Raw genomic sequence first — 14,420 nt, forward strand, 5'->3', positions numbered from 1 at the left:
ACCATCTCTAAATAAATAAACAGAAGAGTGTGTTGTTAGATGAGCTGAAATAAGATGGCAGGAGACCTGTGTGACAGGTAAGTACAGGTATGTCACTGTTGCTCTCAATCATCGTGGCTATCCCTCGAGGTCGAGGATAATGGTCCTCGTTCTGAAGAAGTGGCCCACAGATTAAAGACGCCTGTGCATGTATTTGTTTAACGTGTACTTGATGTTGCACTCCAAGAAACACAAGATACTTTACAAATCAACCAACTGATTCCAATGGCATGGAAACCATGACGATTGGACCTGATGGATTTGTTGCAGCCTTCATCCGCCTTCACAGCTGTTGAGTTTGAAGTAACTTCGTCCGCCTGTTCCACCGTTGAGGTCTTGGTTGGATTGTTCTTTGTCAGGGACCTCACCCTCGACCTTACCACCATGGGTGACCCTACCAGGAGCCTAGCTCCAGACGGCATCGCTCTCGGGATCACAGGACCACACAAGCTTCTCTGTGGATTGTCACCTTGTTGTGGTGCTCTCAATGGCCTCTTCTGTATAATTTTACATTTACTTTCATAAGCCTCTAACTTGCAAAGATAGAATCTCTTTGGGAGTTCTGAATGAGCTGTGTCATTAAAGTGAAAAGAGGAATTTGCAAGGGTCTTAGAAACACAAGAATGTAAAATTCTGAGGGATTGTTTGTACTGCCTTCTCTCCGCTGTATTTCAAGTGGAAAAGGTCCCATGAGATCCCATTTATGTGTTGCTTTTATGAACTAAAAATGATTTGCCCTCTATCAATGTTCACATGGAATTCGGCATCAATAAAATCAATGCATATGTCACAAATATTGTCCGTGGTATCTTGCCGATGTGAAGGTTCATGCTGTGCAACCTTCAGTTCAAGGCCAAAGTGCCATAGGTGACACAATCCTGGGAATTTCTGTGACAGCAAATGCAGACTTTGATTTCTGATAGTATGTCGTCTGTAAAGATTTTGTGGAGCAGTGAGAGAAGTATTCAGAAGTCAAGTATCATTGCGCACACACACACACACACACACACTCACACTCACACTCACACTGCTCCACTCCTTTTGCAATTTTTGCTCATTTCTTTCTCAATTCCTGCTAAAACATTGTTTACATTGATTATATTTACTTTTACATCATTTATTATTATATTGCAATTTGTCCTTTACTGCGCCTATTGTCTTGTTTATTAATGATTGTACTGTCTTGCACTGTTTTGTGCACTTTATGTAGTCCTGTGTAGGCCTGAAGTCTAATGTAGTTTTGTGTTGTTTCACGTAGTCTAGTGTAGTTTTGTGTTGTTTCAGGTAGCACCATGGTCCTGGAGGAACGTTGTTTCATTTTTACTGTGTTCTGTACCAGCAGTTATGGTTGAAATGACAATAAAAGCCACTTGACTTGACTTGACAGTTACCTGATTTAATTCTTTTTGTTTAAACGATACAATTTTAACTTAGAAGTTATCTTTGCCTCAGTGGATATTGTGCTGGCTAAATGCGAAGAGCCATGGAGCAATAGGAGTATCAGGTATCTCAGTGCCATTTCCTAGACACCAACATGTTGTTTCAGCAACATAACAGCAGTGGTTGTAATTCACAAGTGATTCATTTGATATGAGCTCTCTCCCAACAGTCCCAGACTTAATAAACATGAGAAATTCTTCAGATACTGGAAATCCAAAGCAACGCACACAAAATGCTGGAAGAACTCAGCAGGTCAGGCAGCATCTATGCAAATGAAAAAGTAGTTGACGTTGCAGGCCAAGAGACAAAGGGAGAAGACACCAGAATAAACAGGTGGGGGAGGGGAGAGGGGAAGGAGGACAATAGAAAGTGATAGGTAAAGTCAGGTGGGTGGGAAAGGTAAAGAGCTGGAGAGGAAGGAACCTGATAGGAGAGCTGTGGTTGCAAGTCTGGGTGAGTATATAGTCCAAGCGTCAGAGGGCAGTAGAGATCACAGATGGAGAGCCATGAAAGAGGACCTTACTGAACTCCCATTCAAGAGACGATCTAATTCATTTTACCTCTCCCGAGGAGGAAAGTATAGGACAGTTGAGAATCTGGTCACGTGGTAATAAGCGTTCTCCGGTATGATTGGACAATAGGAACTTCGCACAGATTAATAAAGCACATTACAGAAGCATTTTCTTGCCTATAAAGAACTCTGGGAAATCCTGAAGTCTGAACGGTAGACTATTAATGCAAGTTTCTTTTAACTGTATGAGAGACGTTTATTTTACACCATCAGGTTTAAGGACAGTTACTTCTGGCACAACTCTAATTCCTAAAGTTTAGCAGCATTATGATCACCTTGATTTACTTCGCACGAAAGTGAACTATGTTTTTTTTCCAATTATGTTCTTTCTTGTAAAAATTGTGTATAATTTACATTTAATTTATGTTTTTATAGTGATCGCTGATTCCATGATGCTGTTAAAAGTAAGATTTTCATTGCACCTGCTCATACATGCACTTGTGTATAAAACTTGACTTTGACTTTGACTTTGAAATCTCCTTGACCAGCCTACACTTGAAAGGCGCCGCTAGGTCACAATGATGAACTGAGACTCAGGCTATGGGCCTACTCTGGCTGTTCTGGGATTTGGGACTAGGGATTCATATTGGTTCAGGACACCATTGTTTGCTTGATTTGAGTTTTTTTCACTCTTTCTCTGCGCATTGGGTGTTGGTCTTTTTATAAAATTAGGTTCTTTCAGGTTTCTTGCTTTGTGGCTGCCTGTAAAGAGGCGAATCTCAAGATTGTGTACGTTTATAATTTATACGCACCTTAAATTTACTCTGAATCCTTTGAATCCTTTTGAATCCTTTGAAATGGCCTCTTCCTCAATGATGACCAGACAAAAGAGATGGTTATTGGCTTCAGGAGAACTCGCACCACTCACATCCCTCTTTACCTCAGCGGCACAGCAGTGGAAAAGCCGAGCAGTTTCACACTCCTGGGAATGCATGTCTCACATAACCTCTCATGGTCTTTGAACACATTCCACACAATCAGGAAGGTTCACCAATACCTCTGCTTTGCGGAGGCTGAGGAGGGCTGGGCTATGCACACCTATACTCACGCCATTCTGCCGATGCACAGCAGAGCATCCTAACAAGTTGCATCACTGCATGGTACAGAAACTACACTGCAGTGGACAGGAAGGCTCTACAGTGGGAAGTCAAAACTGCTCATTGCATCACTTGCACCAGCCTCCCTACCATCAACAACATATATACATAAAGGTGTCAGAAAAGGGCTGTAACATCATAAAGGATCCCATCTACCCTGCTCATGGACTGTTTGTCCCACTCCTATCAGGAAGAAGACTACATAGTGTCGACACCAGAACTACCACACTAAAAAACAGTTGCTTTCTCCAAGCAGTAAGACTGATCAACACCTCCACCTCTCGCTTAAATGGAAGAATTTCTGATTCTAATCAAGATTTTCGAACACTATGGGGACACTTTCTGAACTATTTTGAAAATCTTTGCATTGTTATTGTTATTAAAGTATAGATCTGGGCTTGTATTATAAAACACTATATGGTAAAGTCCTCTTTTTTTTGTTTTTTTACCAACCAGCTTTGTCTTGGTAGTGGGTGTAGTTTTTTTTATATAGAGTAATTAACCATATTATTGTATTTCATAATCCAATTTATTTTCTATGATTGATTATGAATATGGGATACCATGATTGTATCAGTGTGATTTATATATCGTGCATTTTGTGCTACCTTATTTTGATTTATAATAAATATCTTTATGAATTCTGTATTTGTGTATATGAAATTTAATAAAAATATTGGAAAAAGAAAGAATACTTCCGTCCACTAAACCACCCCACCAGACCCCCTACCACAACTACTTTATCACTTCACTCTGCCTGTACCTAATGTCATTCTATGGACTTATAACCAATCTTCTTCGCTTCTTCTCCATCTTGTTTTACGGCGGTTGGCACCCAGCTTAATGGTGCATTACCGCACAATAATCAATCTATGTATATAAGCTATCTTATATATTTATAATTATTGTGTTCTTTATCTTACAATGTTTTTATTTCTGCTGCATCGGAGTAACAATTATTTCAGTCTCTTTTACATGTGTGTACTTGAAATTACATTAAACAATCCTGAATCATGATAGTGCAGACAGGTAAACTAAAATCCCGATCCAGCCGCCCAGAAGTAAGGATGAGAGGGCAGTCTGGGAGACAACCTCTTCTCTCTTCTGGAAGAGAACGTAGGGGGACTTGATTAGTAAGGGTGCAGATGACATCAAAATTAGTGGTGTGATGAACAGTGAGGAGGTCTGTCTAAGGTTACAACAGGATCTAGATCAACTTGGGAAGAGGGCTCAGCAAAGCACAAATAGATGTAATATGGAAAATTAAAGCATGGCAGGACTGTGCAGTAAATATGAGGTGCATGGAGAGTGTTGTAGGAGAGAGAGAGAGACCTAGGGAGATAAGTATGTAGTTCTCTGAAAGTAGTGATACGTGAAGACAAGATGGTGAAGAACTCATATGGTATACTTTCCTATAATGGCAGCTAAACTGACTGGTATATCAATTCCGCCCACAGTCCCAAGGGCACTATTCTTAACTGTGCAGACATAGTTCACGTCACTGGTAAAACCATAGATACCATGAATGTGGAGCACACTAGCCTGTGGAGTGTTGTGTTTGAGGTGTACATATCAATAGATGGGAAAAATTTACAGATATATAGTTAGAATTGGTAAACATAGAATGGAGAAGTATTCAACTGGAGTACAATCATCAACACCAGAAAATGGCAGTCTGACCCTGGGGAGGATGTCTGTAGATTTGTATGTTATATGTTCTATGGCCCACTGATTTCCTCTGGCAGTTTGCTTATTTGCTCTATATCCCAGGATTTGCAGTCCCTTGTATCTCCCTCAACTGATTTGGTAGAATGCTCCTGTGTTGCCAGAGAACTAGAGATTCAGGCCCCTCTCAAATTCTACTCTTTACTTTATTATTCAAATGAAGTCCATGCTGGAGAAAGTATGTGGGTCATAGTGAGATCCTGGTAATGGAAAATACCAAGGCAAAGGCCCTCAGCATAGTCTTCATTTTACAAGTATCTTTAATATCTCTTTCAAGCATGTAATAGAGATGGTTATTGACTTCGTCAAACCAAAGGACTGATCTTGGACTTCAAGAAGTGGAATGGTGCATAGGCTCTCATTGGCATTAATGTTGCTGAGGTGGCGATGGGTGAGACAACTGGTTAGGAGACATATTTTGGGGCCCAGATTTGTTGAGAACAGGACTGCAGCCAGACAATGGAGAGGGCACTCAATGATGTCAAAATAAATGGAACACAATTTTTCTTCTTCATATCAGCCCTGCCTCCCTCCTTCCACTCTCACTCTCCGCAACTGACTCATGTTCAGGAATGGCTGCACAGGGACACAAGCACATTCTGGAGCCTCATCTGAGTTTAGGCACGGTATGATAACAACAGGTGTAGTGCACCTGAACTCAACACATACAAACACACCATGTGGATAGCATGGAGGACTGTCAGAAGTTACAGCGGGACATTGATAGGATGCAAAACTGGGCTGAGAAGTGGCAGATGGAGTTCAATCCAGATAAGTGTGAAGTGGTTCATTTTGGTAGGTCAAATATGATGGCAGAATATAGTATTAATGGTAAGACTCTTGGCAGTGTGGAGGATCAGAGGGATCTTGGGGTCCGAGTCCATAGGATGCTCAAAGCAGCTGCATAGGTTGATGGTGTGGTTAAGAAGGCGGACGGCGTACATCAATCATGGAATTGAATTTAGAAGCCTAGAGGTAATGTTGCAGCTATATAGGACCCTGGTCAGACCCCACTTGGAGTACTGTGCTCAGTTCTGGTCGCCTCACTACAGGAAGGATGTGGAAGCCATAGAAAGGGTGCAGAGGAGATTTACAAGGATGTTGCTTGGATTGGGGAGCATGCCGTATGAGAACAGGTTGAGTGAACTCGGCCTTTTCTCCTTGGAGCGACAGAGGATGAGAGGTGACCTGATAGAGGTGTATAAGATAATGAGAGGCATTGATTGCATGGATAGTCAGGGGCTTTTTCCCAGGGATGAAATGGTTGCCACAAGAGGACACAGGTTTAAGGTGCTGGGGAGTGGGTACGGAGGAGATGTCAGAAGTAAGTTTTTTACTCAGAGAGTGGTGAGTGCGTGGAATGGGCTGCTGGCAACGGTGGTGGAGGCGGATACAATAGGGTCTTTTAAGATACTTTTGGTTAGCTACATGGAGCATAGAAAAATAGAGGGCTATAGGTAAGCTTAGTAACTTCTGTGGTAGAGGCATGTTCAGCATAACTTTGTCGGCCGAAGGGCCTGTATTGTGCTGTAGGTTTTCTATGTTTCTATGTTCAATAGTTCAATAATTCCATTTAATATCAGAGAAATGTACACAATGTACACCCTAAAATTCTTTTTATCGCAGACATCAATGAAAACAGAAGAGAGCCCCAAAGAATGAGTGATAGTTAAAACATTTTCCAGAACAAGGGGTCACAGTTTGAGGATAAAGGGGAAGCCTTTTAGGACCGAGATTAGGAAAAACTTCTTCACACAGAGAGTGGTGAATCTGTGGAATTCTCTGCCACAGGAAACAGTTGAGGCCAGTTCATTGGCTATGTTTAAGAGGGAGTTAGATATGGCCCTTGTGGCTACGGGGATCAGGGGGTATGGAGGGAAGGCTGGGGCGGGGTTCTGAGTTGGATGATCAGCCATGATCATAATAAATGGCGGTGCAGGCTCGAAGGGCCGAATGGCCTACTCCTGCACCTATTTTCTATGTTTCTATGTTTCTACGTTAGGACTCCAAAGCCCCCTCTGCTCCCACCTCTCACACACAAGCAGTAAAATAATAACCCTCCCCCACCCCTACCCAATTCCACAAAAAAATCAGCACCCTCTGCTCACCAAGCATGAAATAGGAAAGTTCCCAATAAAGACCATGGTCTACAGTACAATAAACTAGTCATTGACCCAACAACTGAAGTGCCACAGGCTCTCTCTCTCTCTCTCTCTCTCTCCTCTTAATAAAGGGAAAAAGAAGTGTCCTCTTTCACAGCGAGAGGGGAGACATAACGAAACAACTTACTGATTCATGGTGTTAAAAGTCTGTTGCACCGCCTGATTTTCCGAGTTCTGTGTCCCGAGAATTGGCAACAATCTCTCACCCACCAATGAGGGACAGCGAGGGGGGGTGGGGGAGAAAGCTCAACTCACCAAATACACAGTCTGCCTGCAACAGCTGACCTACTGTTCCTGATGTTTCGTTCTCTCCTGCGATGCTTCAGTCAGCAGCACCGGTTTAGAATTACCAGGTGCACAGGGCTGTGAAACTTCAGAACCTCGAAGATGTACTCGTCTTCTAGGCCACGTTCTTGGGATATCGAAATGCGTCCAGCTGTGAGGCCTCAGGAGTTAGTCTCACCATCGCAAAGAACTAAAGTCTCAATGTAATTCCAGATCAGGGTCTTCAACAGAACCCCATCCATCCTGAAAGGGAAAAAGAAGGGCATCAAATGTAGAAATTAAGCTGCTTTCGTAGATGAATATGAAGGAGTTACAATTTAAAGCCATCATGTCTCAGCCTCTGCCTATATCTCCATGTGGTACACCCATCAGCAACCATGGTTGATTTTTTTCTCTCTTAAATACTAGATACTGAAGCTACTTACTCTGGTTTTGTGGGAGAAGCCAGAGAGTTGTAGTAGGTAGTTTCCTCTCTGATTGGAGACTGTGACTCATGGTGTTCTGCAAGGATTGGTGCAGAGTCTGTTGTTGTTTGTCACCATACCAATGACCTCAATGATAAAGTAGTAAACTGGATCACCAAAGTTGTGGGTGACACCAAGATTGGGTGTAGTGGACAGTAAGGATCCTGGCTAGCTGGAAAAATGGATTGAAAAATGGCAGATGGAATTTAACCGCAGACAAGTGTGAGGTGCTGCTCTTTGGGAACACAAACCAGGGTAGGATTTACACAGTGAGTGGTAGAGCACAGAGGAGTGTGGTAGAACAGAGGGATCAAGGAATACAGAAGCATGATTCCTTGAAAGTGTTGTCACAGGTAGATAGGATCGTAAAGAAAGCTTTTGGCACACTGGCTTTCATAAATCAATGTACTGAGTACAGGAGTGGGGATATTATGTTGAATTTGTTGAAGACACTGGTGATGCCTAATTTGGAGTATTGTGTGCAGTTTTGTTCACATTGCTATAGGAAAGTTGTCAATAAGTTTGAAAGAGTACAGTGAGAATTTACAAGGATATTGCCAGGACTTGAGGGCCTGAGTTATAGGAAAAAGTTGAATAGTTCAGGAATTTATTTCACAGGATGTAGGAGAATAAGGGGAGATTTGATAGAAGTATACAAAATTATGAGTGGTATAGATAGGGTAAATATAAGTAGGCTTTTTCCAGCGATGTTGGGTGAGCTGAGGAGCAGAGGTCATGGGTTAAGAATGAAAGGTGAAATGTTTAAGGGGAACAGGAGGAGCAACTTCTTCACTCAGAGGATGGTGAGAGTGTGGAACAAGCTGCCAGGGAAGTGGTAGAAGAGGGCTTGATTTCAGCAGTTGAGAAAAATTTGGATGGGTACATGGATGGAAGGGGTGTGGAAGGCTATGGTCCAGATGCAGGTCAATGGGACTAAGCAGATTACTATTTCAGCATGGACTAGATGGGCTGAAGGGCCTATTTCTGTACTGTAATGTTCCATGACTCTACAACTCTAAATGACATTATTATCAAAATGGATTTCTTGGCAAAGCGGTCCTAAAGTAATATCATTCTCTTAAGATGTTAATTGTGTTTCTCTCTCCACAGATATTACTTAACCTGCCGAATATTTCCAGCGATTTATGTTTAAATAGCCTTCAACTGAAATGCCACAATTGCAACAAAACACACCTACTTTCGACAGGCTTTAAGATACAGAGGTTTTGAAAGCTGCAGATAAACCAATAAATCAGCACATAAGTGGTGAGGCAGAAATTCAATTCCAGAAAAAGTGAGCAGTTAAACAGGGTCAAGTATGTCTTATAATGCTTCAGGCACATAGGCACAATGCCAGGCATGGAGAAGGCAGGTGCAATCCATATGGTTGTCCAAACCCTAAGGCTAAAGGAACCTTATGTAATCCTGAGCTAAAGCTTTTTCAGTTTGGAAGACGAGAGCTTTGCACAAAAAAATAACAACTTGCATTTATGTGGTACAACTCATCAACATCCCAAAATTACACAAAACCAGTGATGTGACCTTTAATTGCAGTGACTGTTGCAAAGTTCAAGTTTAAGTTTATTGTCATCTGACTGTACATAAATACAACCAAACGAAACAACGTTCCTCTGCTATCACGGTGCGGACGCAAAACGCATATCACACACAGCACATAAAATAAAACACTACCACAAGTAAGTTAACAAAATATAATTCAAAATACACTTGAAATGCGCAGAACAGGGAAACAGTAAGTAATACAGTCAACAGTAAACAGACGTGAAGGAAGTCTATCAGACACTTTTGCGACCCTCAATGCTCGCAGAAGACCCAACACAAAATTTCAACCAATTTAAATCTGTCAGCCCTTCTGCTTAACACTCATAACTGTACAGAAACAAGAAGATAAATTTTACACTGAAGTACTATACATTGTTTGATAATCTGTAAATCACCATGAGGTAATTCCTGAGGAAGTGGGCCTCCACCGAGAGCTGTAAAGTGTGCTGACTGGGATTTCATGTGATCTTCTTTTGCTCATTAAAAAAAAATTACAGATGCTCTCTGTTCTCTGGGATTATTAAGTACTGTCTCCCGGTACTTTGGAGACAGAGTTGTCTTCAGTAATTTCTGCAAACTGAAATTAAACCTGCATTCTTCTATTTTTTAATTATCTCAATAGAACCCAGAGCAAGAGGAGAGGGAAACATAGGAAGGGGAAGAAAAGGAAAAGAAATCTAACAAGAAAGAGGGTGAGAGAGAAAAAGGCAAATCTAGAGAGGCAAGTGAGGCAAAAGAAGAAACAGGGACATAAAGAAAAGAGAAAGAAACAGATAGAGTGAAAAAGAAGAAAATGCATATTAGGAGGTTGAAGTGAAAAGAGAAAGAAAAGACAGATGAAATGAGATAAATAAAAAAAGAAAGGGAAAATAAGAGAGCGAAAGAAATAGGGTCAGAGAGAAAGAGGGGAGGAAGGGAGGGAGGGAGAGAGAAAGAGAGAGAGAGAGAGAGAGAGAGACAGAGAGAGAGAGAGAGAGAGAGATCCAAAACAGTACAGCACTAAATTTGTTTCAGCTTGTTTTTAGTTTTGGAATTGTTAATAACTGGGATTTTGAGCAATTTTGCAGACTGTACTTTAAATGGAGCAAAGTAAGAAAGTTTTTCCAAAGAAGTATTATTATAGACGCTAACAGCAGTTCCCAGGGTTCCTGAGTGTAATCGGTGCAGCTCAGAGCCTCTGTTATTTCAAAGCAAATGTTAAGGAAAACTCTTTGGAAACATTACCTCATTCCATCAGCTCCTGCAGCACCACAGCACTGAGCAATCATTTATCTCCAGCAGAGGGGAGAGCAGTACAACTTTGGCTTTCCGTGCATTTTTTTTTGAACGTTGCATTCAGCCAGCAGGGGATGCTGAAGTGTGATAGGAGCCAAAACTCCTGCCATTTCATTTCCCATCATTGTGTCACTATAATTCCCCTTCTTGTGCGTGTGACAGCACAAGGGCAACTAACATTTGGCCTTTTGTTCGGAAAGCTGTCAAGCTGATGCTGGGTTAACTCAATGTCACTGGACAGGAGCAGAAACACGAAGGCAAGACTACAGGGCATCATGGCAATGAAATGTACAATAAATAACCACAGGAAACACAGGAACAATACGAATAACTTTGAAAAGTTAACTCAATTCTTAATGTTATTTCTTTATCTTACATAATGAATCAATCACAGGATTCAAAGTAAATGGGTGGATATCTTCCATTCTCTGTCCAGTGCTGCCTGAATGTAGACAATAATGCAAGGAGAGGCATTCGTTCAAAGTTCAAAGTACATTTTATTATCAAAGTATGTATAAATTATACAGCCTTGAGATTCGTCTGCTTACAGGCAGCCACAAAACAAGAAACCTGAAAGAACCTAGTTTTTAAAAAAAGTCTAACACCCAATGCGCAGAGAGAGAAAAAAAAACAAATCAAATCAAATCATGCCGACAGTAAAGCTAGCATTCGCATTCAGAATGAAATTGAGGCCGTAAACCGAATCCGGAGCAGCCGGAATGGGCCCGTAGACTCAGTCTCAGTCCATCATACAGAGAGGCAAATCGCCACAAAGCTTGCAGACACCAAGCCCGGGGCAGCCAGGGCACGACACAGCTTCGGCCTCAGCGCCGAGGACAGTGAAGTAAAATGTCACGGAGCAGAACTGTTCCACCCTTGCCTCCGGTCCCAGCACCTTTCCTTTGCAGTCCACCTGGCCCAGTGTTTAAATTGTCCAAGGACCAGGACGTCCCCCACACTCGGATCCGGGCCCCTCCTCAGTGATACGCTCTAGACACTTCCACTCCATACCTGACCATTTCATATCGGCATGGCTCTTAGGTGCTTCAAACCTCATCCTGGTTTAGGTAGACAAGCTCTGAAGCAACTCTGCTTCAGCATTTATCAGTCTACGAGTGCTATGCCAATCAGATGCCCCCTCATTATTCTAAACTAAAAGAAGGAAGATGGATCTGTACAATTTGCAGAATACTATGAGAGTCTGCACAGTATTACATAGCAGAAAATATCTTGTACTAAACCAAATGATTTTTTGCCAGAATACCAATATTTTTCCCCAAATCTTTTCTTTTCTGTGCACTTATTTCCCACATTTTGGACTTGAACATCCACTTTAAGATCTCCTTTCCTTTTCCAATGGAGCTTAAATAAGAATCACAGTGGGGGTTGAGGGGGGACATAGGCCACCCTGGCAGAGGTCAGTCAGGCAGAGCAAATTTATTATCAAATTTTACTAGGATTATGCTCTGGAGTACATTTCCATTGGAAATTCTGCATCGGTGTAAAATTTATGGCAGCATTAATGCCAATTTTGTGAACTATTATCCATGGAATCAGATTAGTTTACAGCAGTCTTTAGTTGGCTGTTCTGACTAGTCATTATTGGATCTGTGCATGCACTGACGTGACGGCAACCTTATACGTTAAGCATGTTGGCAGGCTTACATTAGTAACTAAATCTACATAAGTGATGTCTGATGAGGATGATTACTAAAATATCTGTGGTTGTATATGAGCCTCACGCTGGGAAAGATAGTTACAGGAGGCAGCAGTAAATATTAGAGTTTGGCCATAAAACCTGCAGAACCATCGAGGGTGACTTTTGTTTTCAGTTGTTTGTCGTGTCTCAGGCATACCCACATTTATTGCTCAGCCCTGATCAGCTCTTCACTGTATGGCTTTTTAAGCCATTTCAGAAAGCGGTTACTTGTTCAGAGTTGTAGGCCTAGGGTCAAATACATGTCAGACCAGGTAGGAAAGATTGATTTCCTTCTCCAAGGAGCATTGCTAGGTTTTTTAATGACAATCCAGTAATTTCTTGGTTGTCTTTCTTGAAACTAATATTTTCATTAATTATCTAAAGTAAAATCTAATTCGATTGCAACTCAGATCTCCAGATTCATAGTTCAGGTCTGTGAATAGTGAACACTAATTTATGAATTGAGCCACAATATTACTTCACCATAATTTCTTGTTAGAAAGTATCTGGATTAATTCCTTAACTCTGTAAGTCCAATTTGTAAAAATAAAGGAAAGGCAGAAAAATAGGAAAACAGAAGTATTTACAATCACAATATCCAGCGGGGGGAACCTAATGAGCGAATAGTGGTCAAGGAAATCTACATCCTGCATCCGTATTGCGCTGTACCCATATCTGTTACATCCCGATTAAAGTTCATTGAGTCAAGGGTCAGGCCTGGGTGAATCAGGTCTGCAGCCTGTGGAGAGTACAGCTCATGTACCAATCTGCCAGCTAGTCAAAGCTAAAGATTTGTAAGGCATTGGTCAGACCACACTTGGAGCATTATGAGCAATTTTGGGCCCCTTATCTAAGAAGGAATGTGCTGGCATTGGAGAAGGTTCAGAGGAGGTTAATGAGATTGATCCCAGGAATTAAAGGGTTAATGTACAAGGAGTGTTTGATGGTTCAGGCTGTACTCAATGGAGATCAGAAGAACAAGGGGCTGGGGGATCTTACTGAAACCTATCAAATATTGAAAGGCTGAGACAGAGTGGACGTGGAAAGGATGTTTCCTCTTATGGGGGAGTCTAGGGCCGGGGGCACAGCCTCAGAAAACAAGGATGTCCCTTCAGAACAGAGATGAAGAGAAATTTCTATAGCCCGGTGAATCTGTGCAATTCATTGCCACAGATTGCTGTGCAGGCCAAATGACTGGGTATATTTAAAGTGGATGTTGATAGTTTCTTGATCAATAAGGATATCAAAGATTATGGAGAGAAGGCAAGAGAATGGAGTTGAGAGAGATAATAAATCAGCCATGATGGAATAGAGAGCAGACTTAATGGGCCAAATGGCCTAATCCTGCTCCTGTGCCTATGATCTTACTCTGATTTTCAATCGGCAGGACAACAGGTGAAGAATATGCACAAGGAGATGTGTGGAAGGTGCAGTGATTTGTGAGACTGGAGGACATTACAGAATAGCAGGCTGCTGGGGTGGGATGGCTGTTGAGACGATATAAGAATTGGAATACATGGATGAGAACTTTAAAACAAAATGAAACAGGATGTTAATGTAGATCAGTGAAGGCAAGTAATAAGGGAACAGGAATTTGAAGGAATTATGACACAATGTTAACAGACATCTGCATGAGTTGAGGAACCTGGAAGGTTTGGGTAGGGATCAGTCAGGCGAACAGTGGGATGGCTGGATTTAGATGCGACAAGTGTTTGGATCAGAGTCAGCTGGCACAGCTGAATTGAGACAAATGATGCTGTGTGCAATTTTCAGGAGAAGGCAAAAGCTGATGAATTAGAATCTGAGTTCTGAGAAAGCAGTCCCTGGACAAAAGAAACTGCAGGCACTGTAATCTGAAACAACAAACAGAACACTGCAAGAACAGATCTTGTATTCAATTCTGCTCACCTCTTTATAAGGATGTGGAAGCTTTAGAGAATGTGCTGGGGAGGTTTATCAGAATTCGGCTTGGATTAGTGAAAATGTCTTATAAAGAGAGGGTGAGCAAGTGAGAGCTTTTTGCTTTAAAGTGAAGAAGGATGAGCGGTGATTTGGTAGTCAACCTGATCATCCCACCAACCTGACAGGGGTGTACAAAAT

At 41.7% G+C, this 14,420-nt stretch overlaps 1 long non-coding RNA gene across 1 annotated transcript in view; it reads right to left on the reverse strand.

Annotated features, from left to right (window-relative positions):
• Positions 1–7,437: 7,437 nt before the first annotated feature.
• Positions 7,438–14,420, reverse strand: part of LOC134356532 (uncharacterized) — a 46,434-nt gene continuing 39,451 nt past the window's right edge. The window contains exon 3 of the long non-coding RNA XR_010020381.1: positions 7,438–7,562. This is a non-coding gene — a long non-coding RNA (uncharacterized LOC134356532). The remainder of the gene's footprint in view (positions 7,563–14,420) is intronic.

Source organism: Mobula hypostoma, chromosome 14, assembly GCF_963921235.1.
Source record: "Mobula hypostoma chromosome 14, sMobHyp1.1, whole genome shotgun sequence".
NCBI lineage: Eukaryota > Metazoa > Chordata > Chondrichthyes > Myliobatiformes > Myliobatidae > Mobula > Mobula hypostoma.